Source organism: Apodemus sylvaticus, chromosome 3 (assembly GCF_947179515.1).
Source record: "Apodemus sylvaticus chromosome 3, mApoSyl1.1, whole genome shotgun sequence".
NCBI classification, from domain to species: Eukaryota; Metazoa; Chordata; class Mammalia; order Rodentia; family Muridae; genus Apodemus; species Apodemus sylvaticus.
The window spans coordinates 160,567,389-160,581,065 of record NC_067474.1 but is presented as its reverse complement, the minus strand read 5'-3'; the positions used below and the strand labels follow the sequence as shown (position 1 = coordinate 160,581,065).

General features: G+C 43.4%; 3 protein-coding genes and 1 pseudogene across 26 annotated transcripts in view; 3 read left to right on the top strand and 1 right to left on the bottom strand.

Annotated features, from left to right (window-relative positions):
* The window catches only part of LOC127681600 (oocyte zinc finger protein XlCOF6-like), a 1,434,619-nt gene that overhangs the window by 554,704 nt on the left and 866,238 nt on the right, over positions 1–13,677 (bottom strand). The window lies entirely within an intron of this gene.
* Positions 1–13,677, top strand: part of LOC127681615 (oocyte zinc finger protein XlCOF6-like) — a 988,257-nt gene that overhangs the window by 166,880 nt on the left and 807,700 nt on the right. The window lies entirely within an intron of this gene.
* Positions 1–13,677, top strand: part of LOC127681617 (oocyte zinc finger protein XlCOF6-like) — a 1,149,846-nt gene that overhangs the window by 421,324 nt on the left and 714,845 nt on the right. The gene's annotated exons all lie outside the window — the stretch shown is intronic.
* The window catches only part of LOC127679735 (zinc finger protein 665-like), a 350,610-nt pseudogene that overhangs the window by 25,716 nt on the left and 311,217 nt on the right, over positions 1–13,677 (top strand).

Sequence of the window (13,677 nt, the reverse complement as noted above, 5' to 3'; positions counted from 1 at the left end):
TTGTGTGGGACGATTAATGACTGGGCCATATTGCGCTGCTGCTTTGATGGATTAATAGATAATCATTATCCCAGACATCCTTTGCTTTCATTTTTTAAGGAACATCCTGTGGTGTTTCCAAAAGTAACTGCACAAGCACCATTGCCGGGTGCCCCCAATATATTTACAGATGGATCAAAAACAGGCTGTGGAGCTTATATGATCAAGCATAATGAGCCCGTTTTATGCCAATATCAGCCTGACTCCCCACAGGTGGTTGAGGTGCAAATTGTGTTAGAAGTTTTCAAAAAATGCTCCTTTCCATTTAATTTACATTCGGATTCATCTTATGTGGTGAATGCTGTTAGGGTATTAGAAGTATCTGGCTCCATAAAACCTACTAGTATGGTGAGCCACCTAATGAAGGAATTACAGAAAATTATCTGGTCCAGGGATTCAAAATTTTTTATACAACATTTTAGAGTCCATTCTGGTCTGCCAGGCCCGCTGAGTAAGGGCAATGGCCTTGTTGATCGATACACCAGAATGGAATATGCCTTCCTGCCCTCATCCCTGGAAGCTGCACGAAGATTTCATCAGCAATTTCATGTTTCAGCTAGGACATTACAACAAAAATTCCATCTTTCCCATGCAGATGCACGACAGATTGTGCTGGAGTGCCAACAATGTATAGTTTTTCTAGACTGAAGCCAATCACCATGGAGGACCTGACCTCGTGGATCTCCAGTGCCTTTTCTTGGATCAAAGAGTGGGCTGGGTTGTTAGCTATAGCCGCTCTTATGTGCTTAGCAGCTTTCGTCTGCCTTTGGTGCTTCTGCTGCACTAGACGAGATCATGCAGTTCATAGAGCCATAGTTTATCAGGCTCTTGCAGCTATGGAACCTCAGGAAGATGTCTCTGTGTGGCTGGCCTCTCTAAAATCTTAGAAGCCTTCGCTCCAGGGTACACTGAGCATATAGTACTGTACATACTATACTGTCTGGAATCCAATGATACCCAAAGACGGGCAACTTCTCGGCGCTTGGATCAACCTTTGACATGGGGCCCGGTGATCGATAGGGTAACCCTTTGACGGGTAATACCAAGTCGTGGCAGAGATGACCTAAGACAGGGGTCATTGGTCAGCAGAATGCCAGTGATCCGATTAGCCCTGACCTGGGACGGCTTCTATTAAAACAAAAAAGGTGATCTGTAGTAAGCCACCTTTTGTTCATCCTCATTACAAGATGGTGCTGGCCAGATGCAGCTCCCTGGTAGTAAATTACTTTAGTACATGCACAGTGTGCTGTGTTCGTTATCACACTTACATGCTAATGAAGAATTCACTTAGTTTACCTATGAGGAAGTAGCGGGTAATCTCTCTATGGCAGACAGGTCTGAGTAGACTATATAAGGTCAGGCAGGGAGAGATCTCGGGGCCGCCAAAAGAAGAAAATAAGCTTTGTTCAAGGTTCCTGAAATAAACTGCAAGAAGGAAGAAACTCCCTGGTGTTGCGTCTTCCTTGCCGGCGAGGTTGAGCGTGACATTGCTACAACCTGAAAGTTGCATATATAATATTACATGATGTAGAAAATATTGTATGACATTTGGTGTACTGCAGGGAAATACAAAATAATAATAATATGCCTGAAATTGTTAAGAAATACTGGTTAACAGAGGAATATTTATAGCAATATCTGTTATTGTCCCATATATCAATCTATGGGTCATTATACATATTATGTATACATGAACTACACACACACACACACACACACATACACTCACACACATACTATCACACACACATATTATATAATATTTATATGTTTCTTAGGTTCTCTCCTTGTGTAGTGTGGCATGTACTGCTGGATTTAGGAAAATTCATCAGAAAGAAACAATAGACTGCTGCTGTGATTGTGTTCAGTCCCCAGAAAATTAGGTTTCCAATGAAACAGGTACATGCTTGTATGTAGAAAGATATGCTGAATTTTAATCTTTCTCTTTCCAAACTGTAAATATGGTATGGCCTACATGGAAACTGAAGTTCTAAAATCTCCATGTTTCAGAACTTAATCAATTAAATAATGTCAACTTCTTCTTGGACCTTGCAAATAGCCTGCAATATCTTCTACACACAATTCATTTCTCTCACAACATGCTGCTTACTGATTTTATAGTATAAAGAAAACATTTAGGAGGACATATATGGGTACCAATTTTTTAAAGACAATCTTTAGGCATAATCTAGGAATACATTTATTTTTCATGGATTTTTTTTTTTTTTGGTACAAATAAACTTGACTACATGATCAGTCCATAATGTTTCCCTCCAACACCCATCTCAGTCCCTGACAAAGACTAGATGCTTAGGGTAACAGTTGTTGTTTAACGACATATAGTTTAAGAGCTTAGATGAGTGCCCTGCAGTGGTAGCACATGCCTTTAATCCCAGCACTTGGAAGCCAGATTTCTGAGTTCGAGACTAGCCTGATCTACAGAGTGAGTTCCAGGACAGTCAGGGCTATACAGAGAAACCCTGTCTTGAAAAAACACAACAAAACACATGAACAAAAAGCTTATATGGCTTCAAGGATGAAGCTTTTTTCTGTCAAACAGAACAAGAGTGAAGATTTCAAGAAAGAAGAGATGGAATAGTGCTTGGAATGAATACTTGGGAATAAAGAGATTGTACCAAAATGAGAGGAACATGCACATGTCTATGAGGCATATAGCATCAAGAATGAAAATATTCCTTTAGGCAAACAGTACTTGAGGAATTGTATGTTCTGGTTCCTCTGTGGAGATACAGGCAAATGGCACAACGCAAAAATCAAACCAAGTGCATAATGCATTTCATCAACTGACATCAATAAGTACATCTGCACACTACATTTGTCTGTGAATAGTGAATTTATGGTTTGAGGGATTAAAAATCTGAGATTATGCACATTATTATTTATAATTATTTTCTTTCTTTTTCATTTAATGAATAATATTTTTTCTGTTCCATTCCCTGTGATGGGGTTTTGTTTCACCACAAACCATAGACTAATAGAGAGCAATCTTAGGTCAGTGGTCCCTACAGCAATAAGGACTGGATTAGATGCTCAATACCAAAATACTTATTAATATATTCTCTGAATAATACAAATACATAATTATTAACTACAAAATTATGATATCTTGTAAGGTTTTATTGTTTTTCTCCAGCAGATATGGAACAATGTATGAGGTGTCCAGTTGATAAGTATGCCAAGTTGAGCAAACTCACTGCCTCCAAAGAGCTGTGACATTTCTGGTTTATGAAGATCCATTGGGAATAGCTCTAGCTCCATGGCTCTGTCCTTCTCAGCCATCACAATTCTAGTACTAGTCACTTTTGTAAAGTTCAAGGATACTCCTATTGTGAAGGCCAATAGCCGCATTCTCAGCTACATCCTGCTAATCTCTCTCATCTTGTGCTTGTCTGGATCACCTTCCCCCCTGACTACCATAGTACCAGGGGGAAGGTCATGGTGGTTGTGGAGGTCTTCTCCATCTTGGCTTCTAGTGCAGGGTTGCTAGGGTGTATCTTTGTCCCAAAGTGTTATGTTATTTTAGTTTGACCAGATTCAAATTTTATACAGACGGACAAAGATAAATTACCTCATTGAAACTTTCATAATATGAAAATATTAGATGATACTCAACATCATTTTTCTTTGTCTTAACCAATGTAGTACTTAATCATATAAAATTTTAAGTAAAAATCAAATTAGAACTTACACCCAGGACAGTACTGTCACACTAATTAGTATAGATTGGTGGAAAATGGTTTGATTCATAAGTACAAAATCCTAAAGATATTGAGAACCGGGAATCTCAACTAAGGAATGGTTACCATCATTTTGAGCTGTGGTTTTGTGTGTAAGCCTTGAACTTAATAAATGATTAATATACGGTGATGGTACTGACTGTGGACAGTACCCCCTCTCTCGGTGAGTTATTCTTAGAGTTAAAAGAAAGAAGACTGCAGACAACAGTGACTTGAAGCAATCAATCAACATTATTCCACACGCTTTCATGAGTGCCTGCATCCAATTTCATGCCATGGCTACATTCAGTATGCTGTGACCAAGGTACATAAGTAAATAAACACTTTCTTACATGTTTCTTTTGATCACCGTGTTTTTACAGCAATAGAATCTAAGACATTACCATCTCCATGTTGGTGACAGCTGGCCCCACCCCTGATGTCACCCCCGCAGACCCGCTCCTGCCCCTAGCTTGCACATGCGCACGTGTGCCCAGTCCCTGTACTGTGACCTAGAAGACCCCGCAAGGGGGGCGGCACTGGAAAAGATGGCCTGGTGTTGCCTGTTTCCTGTTCCCTGTCTGTGAGACTTCCAACAGCAATGGGAAGAGGGGAGGGATCACGGATGTCACAGGGGCGGGGTCGTGAACAGGAAGATTTGAGGGTTAGGGGGCGGGGCAGCGGCGGGCTGTGTGACGGGCTCCCGGATCCCTATGGCTGCCTCAGCTCAGGCACACCTGAGAGTGACCTGTGAGAGGACTGATGGTGTCGAGAAGGGGTCACTCGGGGGTCACTCTCACTGCTCCCTCCCCAGAGCCTGTGCTGCGGGCTGAGTCTAAAAGCTTGCGCAGTGACTTCTTCCTGGGGGCGAGGCTTGTGGCAGTGCCACCGCTTCTGCAGGGCGGGGTTGGAGACAGTGCGGAGTGGGGGCAGGGCAAGGGGTGAGTGACAAGAGGGACAGGAGAGAGTGACAGGGGAGGGGGCGTGACCCCCACAGCTGCTACAGGGCAGCGCAGAGGGGAGAGTGACAGGTTCAGGAGTGGCCTGAGTCAGCCTGTGACCCCATGACCTCCTAACCCCACCCCATCTGTGACGCTGCGGTCTCCTGACCCAGGGACCCTGAGACCCTTACCCAGGGCCATGTGACCCCGCCCCCACAGACCCATGCCACAGGGAGGAGCCCCAGTCGCAGGCCCCGCCCCCAGCCGCAGAATCCCCGCCTCTACTTCCCCTGTGAGAACAGTTATGCTCTAGGTGGGAGGGGCCTAGAGACCTGAGGGCGGGGCCTCGCCGGGAGTGGGTGGGGCCAGGTGTGAAGACTCTCACTGAAAAGGCTCACTGCCCTGTGAGTCTGTCCATCGTCACCGGCCCCACCCCCTCGCGCGGCCCCGCCTCCAGCCCGCAGTACTGGAAGCCACTGTGATTCTATCCGGCCACTCCCGGCAGGCAGGCAGGGAGCCCAGGGCAGCAGATGAGCAGGAGAGTGGTCACACATTGATGACGTCAAGCCCCCGCCCCCAGGGCCCTCTGTCACCAGGAAGTTCCCACTGCTGCTGAGGACATCCTGCCCTTCCTGCGAGTGGGCGGAGCTGAACGACCACGCCCTCATGTCCTGACCACTCTCCTCCTCTGTCACTGAAGTTCTTCCCAGCCCTACTTCCTGTTCTCCATTATCTACATCCTGTTCTGTATTTGCCCCGCCTACCAAGCCCAGGTGCGGACTCAGTCCTCAGGCACACCCTCTTCCTTAGACTGTGCCCACTTCACCAGGGCCTCTTCAGGTTCTAGTCGCGCTCTACCCTGTCACTCACATCCAGAGCCCGCCTTGAACCTCCATGCCTGTGTTTGATGCTGTGTGGGCCCTGCCCCCTGCCTCTATCCTCCCCGCCCTGTCCCTAGGCCCCACCCATTCTGTCACTCACATCCAGACCCCACCCTGACCCTCAACCCTCCAGGTCATGCAGAGGATTTGTTATTACACAGTGAACCAGGTCAGTCATGTAAAGCATTGGGAGTAGCAGAGCCTGCAGAAGGGCGTGGCCCTCACTGTGGGCGTGTCTCTGAGAGGGCGTGTCAGGACTGGGGCGTGCCTTCTTGCTTAGGGGGCGTGTCCTCAGGACAAGCACCCACTGCCCACAGAATTAAGTGCTGCTTCCTGTGGTTCCTACCTCCAAGGAGAACATGACCAAGCCCAACCCACCTAAAACCCCTCCCTGTGAGTCTCAGTCTCAAAACACACACACACACACAAACACACACACACACACACACACACACGCACACGCGCACACAGACACACACAATCATTGACCACACACATCTAAAGAGAACAAATGTAACTCATTGGTTCATCAGACAGATTTGTATGGAGTCTTTTTTTTTTTTTCATTTTGGGTATTAGGCCTCTGTTGGACATGGGATTAGAGAATATTTTTTCCCAAACTTCAGGTTTCTGGTTTGTCGTTTTGCCTTTATAAAGCTGCCCAGTTTCATGAGGTAACATTCATTTATAAAAAAAAAAAAAAAAAAAAAAAAAAGAAAAAAAGAAAGAAAGAAAGAAAGGAAGGAAGGAAAAAGGATTCACTCCTCTCTTTAAGGCTCAAAAATATTCTGTTGCGTTTATAGAACAAATTTTTTAAATTCCCTACTCTGATGATAGATACTTAGGTTTTGTTTATTGGATATTTTCTTTATTTACATTTTAAATGTTTCCCTTTTCCTGTAACTCCTCCCCTTCTCTCTTTATTATGCACATTTAGTGTTTGATTATCATATGGCTTGAGTTTTTGCCTTTTTATCTGAATCATTCTGATTGGTGTAAGGCACAATCTTAGAAATGTGTTTTCCTGATGCCTAAGGATGTTCAAAAGTTCTTTAAGTGCTTCTTAGCCATTCAAGATTCCTCTTTTGAGAATTCTCTATTTAGATCTGTACCCATTTTTTAGTTCTGATTTTTGTTGTTTTGATGTATAACTTCTTGGTTTATATATTTTGGAAATTAGCTCTTTATTGGTTTTAAGGTCAGTGAAGATATTTTCACAATCTGTATAGGCCTTTCTATTGTTCAAATCTATCTGCACCCATAGCAAATCAACATGCTTGCTCCCAGTCCCCATAGGCCTGCCTGTGTCCTAGGAGCTGTGAGCTAACCAGAGATACAGGGGAGACACCTTCCCCTTTGGTCCCACCAGCTGGGACTCTGGTAAAACCCTGAATTCTGATATTTATCCAGTTCTACTGGAACTCCATCAACCTTCTGGTCTGCACCTTTACCTGCCACGGTTGAAAATCAGGGTGCCTGTACCATGGCCCCATAGCCCCGCCTGTCTCCCAGGAGGACACAGGCTGTCAGCAATAACCACGTACACAGGAGGGTGACTCTAAACAGAACACTGATTGCCTCCAGGAGGCATGCTCTAATCAAGATCACACAGCTCTGACTGTCTCTTAGGGGGATGGATTCAGAAACACCCAAGCCTGTTATCACCAAGAAAACCAGATTGCAAAAGTAAATGGGATAAGCAGTTTCTGGAGGAGAGACCTGGAAAGAGGTTGAAATTTGAAATACAAATAAAGAAAATATTTAAAACATACACACACACACACACACACACACACACACACACACACATTAGGAGCCAATGTAATTTGGCATCATAATCCAGTTCTACTACAGCAAACCATGAATACTTTAGCACTCCTGAGGAGGAAGTTTTTTACCTAAAATGTCATTTCAAGAAGATGATAGATGCCATTAATGATGATATAAATGATTCCCTTAAATAGAGGGGGGGGGGGAAGGGCAAACAAAACAGAAGCTCTTAAAGAGGAAACAAATCCCTTAAGGAAATACAGGAAAATACAATCAAACCAGTGACAGAATTGAACAAAATGGTCTAATATCTAAATATCAATATAGAAACAATAAGGAAATCACAAATGGAGGCAATTTTAGAGAGGGAATACCTAGGAAAGAGAACAGGAAGTACAGAACTACATATGCAAGCATTATTAGCAGAGCACAAGAGATGGAAGAGAAAATATCAGGCACAGAAGATATCAAAGAAGATATGGATGCATTGATCAAATAAAATACAAAGTAAACAAATTCCTAAATCCAAACATACCAGAAATTAAGGACGCAGTGCAAAGATCACACCTAAGTATAGTTGGAATAAGAAACAGTGAAGACCACTAGTTCAAAAAGCCAGAAAACATGTTGAATAAACTCATAGAAAAAAACACCCCTAACACAAAGAAAGAGATGGGCATAAACATAAAAGTCACCTACAGAGCATGAAGTAGATTGGACTAGAAAAGAACATCCCCCTGACGCATGATAAATTATATGACAAAGAAAGTATATTAAACGTTGTAAAGGAATAAGACCAAGTAACATATAAAGGGAGAGCTATCAGAATTACACCTGAGTTTTCAACAGAGACTCTGAAATTCAAAACATATGAAAAGATGTCGTGAAGACCCTAAGAGACTTCAGATGCCATCTCAGACTATTATACCCAGCAAACCATTCAATTTCTCTAGATGGAGAAAACAAGATATTTCATGAAAAAACAAAATTTAAGTAATATATTTCTACTAATTGAGCCTTACAAAAGATTAAAGAAGGAAGACTGTAACACAAGGCAGTTAAATACATCCAAGAACACATAAAAAAATCAATCATCTTAGCCAGGCGGTGGTGGCACAGCCAGGCGGTGGTGGCACACGAGTGTAATCCCAGCACTCTGGGAGACAGAGGCAGGCAGATTTCTGAGTTCAAGGCCAGCCTGGTCTACAGAGTGAGTTCCAGGACAGCCAGGCCTATACAGAGAAACCCTATCTTGAAAAAACCAAATCCAAAAAAATTAATCATCTCACAACAAACCAAGAGTATCACACATGCTAACACACAAATGCATACACACAAAATGCCACCTTCAACAAGAAAATAACAGGAACTAACAATCACTGGTCATGAATGTCTCTTATCATCTATGGGCCCAAATTACGCCACCCCCCCCAAAGACACAGGATGACATACTGGATACATAAACAAAATTCATCATTCTATTACATATAAGAAACATATCTCAGAAAAAAAGACAGACACTACCTCAGATTAATGGCTGCAAAAAATTTCCAAGCAAATGGTACCACGAAATGAGCTGGAGTAGCCATTTTAATATCCTATAAAATAGACTCTCAACAAATAAAAAAGAATTGTGAAGGACATTTCATACTCATCAAAAGAAAAATTGAACTATCAATTCTGAATATCTATGCCCCAAATGAATGGGAACCAAATTTGTAAAAGAAACATTACTAAAACTAAAATTAAAAACACACACCAAGGCGGCGGCGGCGGCGGCGGCGGCGGTAGCAGTGGCTGCTCCAGCTGAAGGGCCATCAGCGGTGGAACCAAGGCGACACAGGGTCCAGTTAGGCCCTGCGCCCACGACCACTGACCTTCGCTGACCAGCCGGGCGGCAAGCAGCTGCGGTTCTGTGGAGCCTTTCGCTGCACGGAAGCCACTTCAGAACTCGGCTTCCCGCCAGTCAGGAGAGACTCACCTCCATCTTGATCCCGGGCTCCAGAGATCGGTCAGACTGAGGTACACAAACATAATCCTAGGCCCAACACTGCAGGGGTCTGAGCCAGACGGGCGTTGGCCTGCACCCAGGCCCTGGGCTGTTCGAGTGGCCATCGGCGCGCCAACCCAGCCAGGAGTTTTTTTTGCCCTGGCCAGCGCACGCGCCGCCATTTGCCTACAGGAGCCAGAGTGCTCGGGAGGGCAGAGACTGCTAACAAGCGTAGCCTGAGGCTAACAAAACGGGGGTCTAGGCCCCAAAAGGCACAGGACTGACCCCAAGAACTGGGCGGCTTGGTGGGCCATCTGTGTGTCAACCCGCCCAGGAGGTTATTAGCACAACAGACTCTCCCGGTGCTTTCGGGGAGCACGGATGCGCACGCCCGCCATCCGGGTCACCTGGCAGACCCAAATAACAGTCATAGCCCTAGGGGAACTTTGCTCGGACCTTGGCCTCCCAGGCGTTTGCCTGGACTCAGGGCCCGGGCGACAAGGCTAACCTAGTGTGCGCCAGCCCGGTTGGGGAAATCGGCTGCCCAGTGGAGTGAGCGGAACACAGGGGAGGTCACAGCAACATACACCTTCGGAGCTCCCTGGGGGGTGCACACGGGTTCCATCTGGCCCACAGACACAATCTGGGGCAAGGCCTCAGGCAGAAGCCCTCAGGTCAACTCTCTCCGCTTCAGATCAGCCTGGGTGGCCGCCACATCTCCAGGTCCCTCAAGAGGCTAGTGGGGGCTTCCGGGCGGCCAGCTGGGAGAAGTCGGTGTGCTCCAATAAATCCTGCGGGCCCCAGCGGGAGCCTTCAGGTGCCTGCTTCGGGATCTGAGCAGCCTGGACAACAGCACCCTGTCTACAGGCAGTGCAGAGTGTAAGCTGTGCACCAGAGGCCAACGGGGAAGGGGCAGCTTGCACTGGTGAGTCCAGCACTGACAAGACCAAGTAACACCAGTGAGAGCTAGATGGCAAAAGGCAAACGCAGGAACGTCACTAACAGAAATCAAGGCAATATGGCAACATCTGAACCAAATTCTCCTCTACCAGCAAGTCCTGGATACCCCATCACACCAGTAAAACAAGATTTGGATTTAAAATCACTGGTCATGATGCTGGTACAGGAACACATGAAGGACATTCAGGAGAAAATGGATCAAAAGTTAGAAGCCCTTGCAAGGGAAACACAAAAATCATTGAAAGAAATGCAGGAGAATACAAAAGCCAACAAGGAGGAAATGCAAAAAACACTTAAAGAAATACAGGAGAACTTTGGTCAACAGGCTGAGGTCATGAAAGACGAAACACAAAAATCTCTTAAAGAAATACAGGAGAACTTTGGTCAACAGGCTGAGGTCATGAAAGAAAAAACACAAAAATCTCTTAAAGAATTACAGGAAAGCACAAACAAGCAAGTGAAGGAGCTAAGCAAAACCATCCAGGATCTAAAATCAGAAGTAGAAACAACTAAGAAAACTCAAAAGAAGACAACTTTGGAGATAGAAAGCCTTGAGAAGAAATCAGGGGACAGAGATGCAAATATCAACAACAGAATACAAGAAATAGAAGAAAGAATCTCAGATGCTGAAGATTCCATAGAAACCATGGACTCAACAGTTAAAGAAAATGCAAAATGCAAAAAGCTTGTAACCCAAAATATCCAGGAAATCCAGGACACAATGAGAAGACCAAACCTAAGGATTATAGGCATAGATGAGAGTGAAGATTTACAACTTAAAGGGCCAGCAAATATCTTCAATAAAATTATGGAAGAAAACTTCCCTAACCTAAAGAGAGAGATGCCCATGAATATACAAGAAGCCTACAGAATTCCAAACAGACTGGACCAGAACAGAAATACTTCCCGTCACATAATAATCAAAACACCAAATGTTCTAAACAAAGAAAGAATATTAAAGGCAGTAAGAGAAAAAGGCCAAGTAACATATAAAGGAAGACCTATCAGAATCACAGCAGACTTTTCACCTGAGACTATGAAGGCTAGAAGGTCCTGGGCAGATCTCATGCAGACTCTAAGAGAACACAAATGCCAACCAAAACTACTATATCCAGCAAAACTCTCAATCACCATAGATGGAGAAACTAAGATATTTCACGACAAAACCAAGTTCACCCAATATCTATCCACAAACCCAGCCCTAAAAAGGATAATAGGAGGACAACACCAATACAAGGAGGGAAACTTCACCCTGAAAAAAGCAAGATAGTAACCTTTCATCAAACCCAAAAGAAGTTAAGCAATCAAATTTAAAAAATAACGTCAAAAATGATAGGAAGTAACAATCACTATTCCTTAATATCTCTTAACATCAATGGACTCAATGCCCCAATAAAAAGACACAGACTAACTGACTGGATACGTAAACAGGACCCTACATTTTGCTGCTTACAGGAAACACACCTCAGGGTCAAAGACAAACACTACCTTAGAGTAAAAGGCTGGAAGACAATTTTACAAGCAAATGGTCTCAGGAAACAAGCTGGAGTAGCCATTTTAATATCAGATAAAATTGACTTTCAACCCAAAGTCATCAAAAGAGACTCTGAGGGACACTTCTTGCTGGTCAAAGGAAAAATACAACAAGAAGAACTCTCAATCCTGAACATCTATGCTCCAAATGCAAGGGCACCCTCTTTCATAAAAGAAACTTTATTAAAACTCAAAGCACACATTGCACCTAACACAATAATTGTGGGTGACTTCAACACTGCACTTTCCTCAATCGACCGATCAGGAAAACAGAAACTAAACAAGGACACAATGAAACTAATTGAAGCTTTGGACCAATTAGATTTAACTGATATATATAGAACATTCTATCCTAAAACAAAAGAATATACCTTTTTTTCAGCACCTCATGGTACCTTCTCCAAAATCGACCATATAATTGGTCACAAGACAGACCTCAACAAATATAAGAAGATAGAACTAATCCCATGCCTCCTATCTGATCACTATGGAATAAAGGTGGTCTTCAATAGCAACAGAAACAACAGAAAACCCACATACACGTGGAAATTGAACAATACTCTACTCAATGATACCTTGGTCAAGGAAGAAATAAAGAAAGAAATTAAAGACTTTTTAGAACACAATGAAAATGAAAACACAACATACCCAAATCTATGGGACACAATGAAAGCAGTGCTAAGAGGAAAACTCATAGCCCTGAGTGCCTCCAAAAAGAAAATGGAGAGAGCATACATTACCAACTTAATGACACACCTGAAAGCCCTAGAACAAAAAGAAGCTATTTCACCCAGGAGGAGTAGAAGGCAGGAAATCATCAAACTCAGGGCTGAAATCAATCAAGTAGAAACAAAGAGAACCATACAAAAAATCAACAAAACCAGGAGCTGGTTCTTTGAGAAAATCAACAAGATAGATAAACCCTTAGCCAGACTGACCAAAGGGCACAGAGAAAGTATCCAAATTAACAAACTTAGAAATGAAAAGGGAGACATAACAACGGAAACTGAGGAAATCCAAAAAATCATCAGATCCTACTACAAGAGCCTGTACTCAACACAACTGGAGAATCTGGAGGAAATGGACAATTTCCTTGACAGATACCAAATACCAAAATTAAATCAGGACCAACTAGACCATCTGAACAGTCCCATAAAGCCTAAAGAAATAGAAGGAGTCATAGAAAGTCTTCCAACCAAAAAAAGCACAGGACCAGATGGTTTAAGTGCAGAATTCTACCAGACCTTCAAAGAAGAGTTAACACCAATACTCTTCAAACTATTCCACAAAATAGAAACAGAAGGAACACTACCCAATTCCTTCTACGAAGCCACAATTACGCTGATACCAAAGCCACACAAAGATCCAACAAAGAAAGAGAACTTCAGACCAATTTCCCTTATGAACATCGATGCAAAAATACTCAATAAAATTCTTGCCAACCGAATCCAAGAACACATCAAAACGATCATCCACCATGATCAAGTAGGCTTTATCCCGGGAATGCAGGGTTGGTTCAATATACGGAAATCCATCAATACAATCCACTACATAAACAAACTCAAAGAACAAAACCACATGGTCATTTCATTGGATGCTGAAAAATCATTTGACAAAATTCAGCATCCTTTCATGCTTAAAGTCTTGGAGAGAACAGGAATTCAAGGCCCATACCTAAACATAGTAAAAGCAATATACAGCAAACCGGTAGCCAGCATCAAACTAAACAGAGAGAAACTTGAAGCAATCCCACTGAAATCAGGGACCAGACAAGGCTGCCCCCTTTCTCCTTATCTTTTCAATATTGTACTTGAGGTACTAGCTCA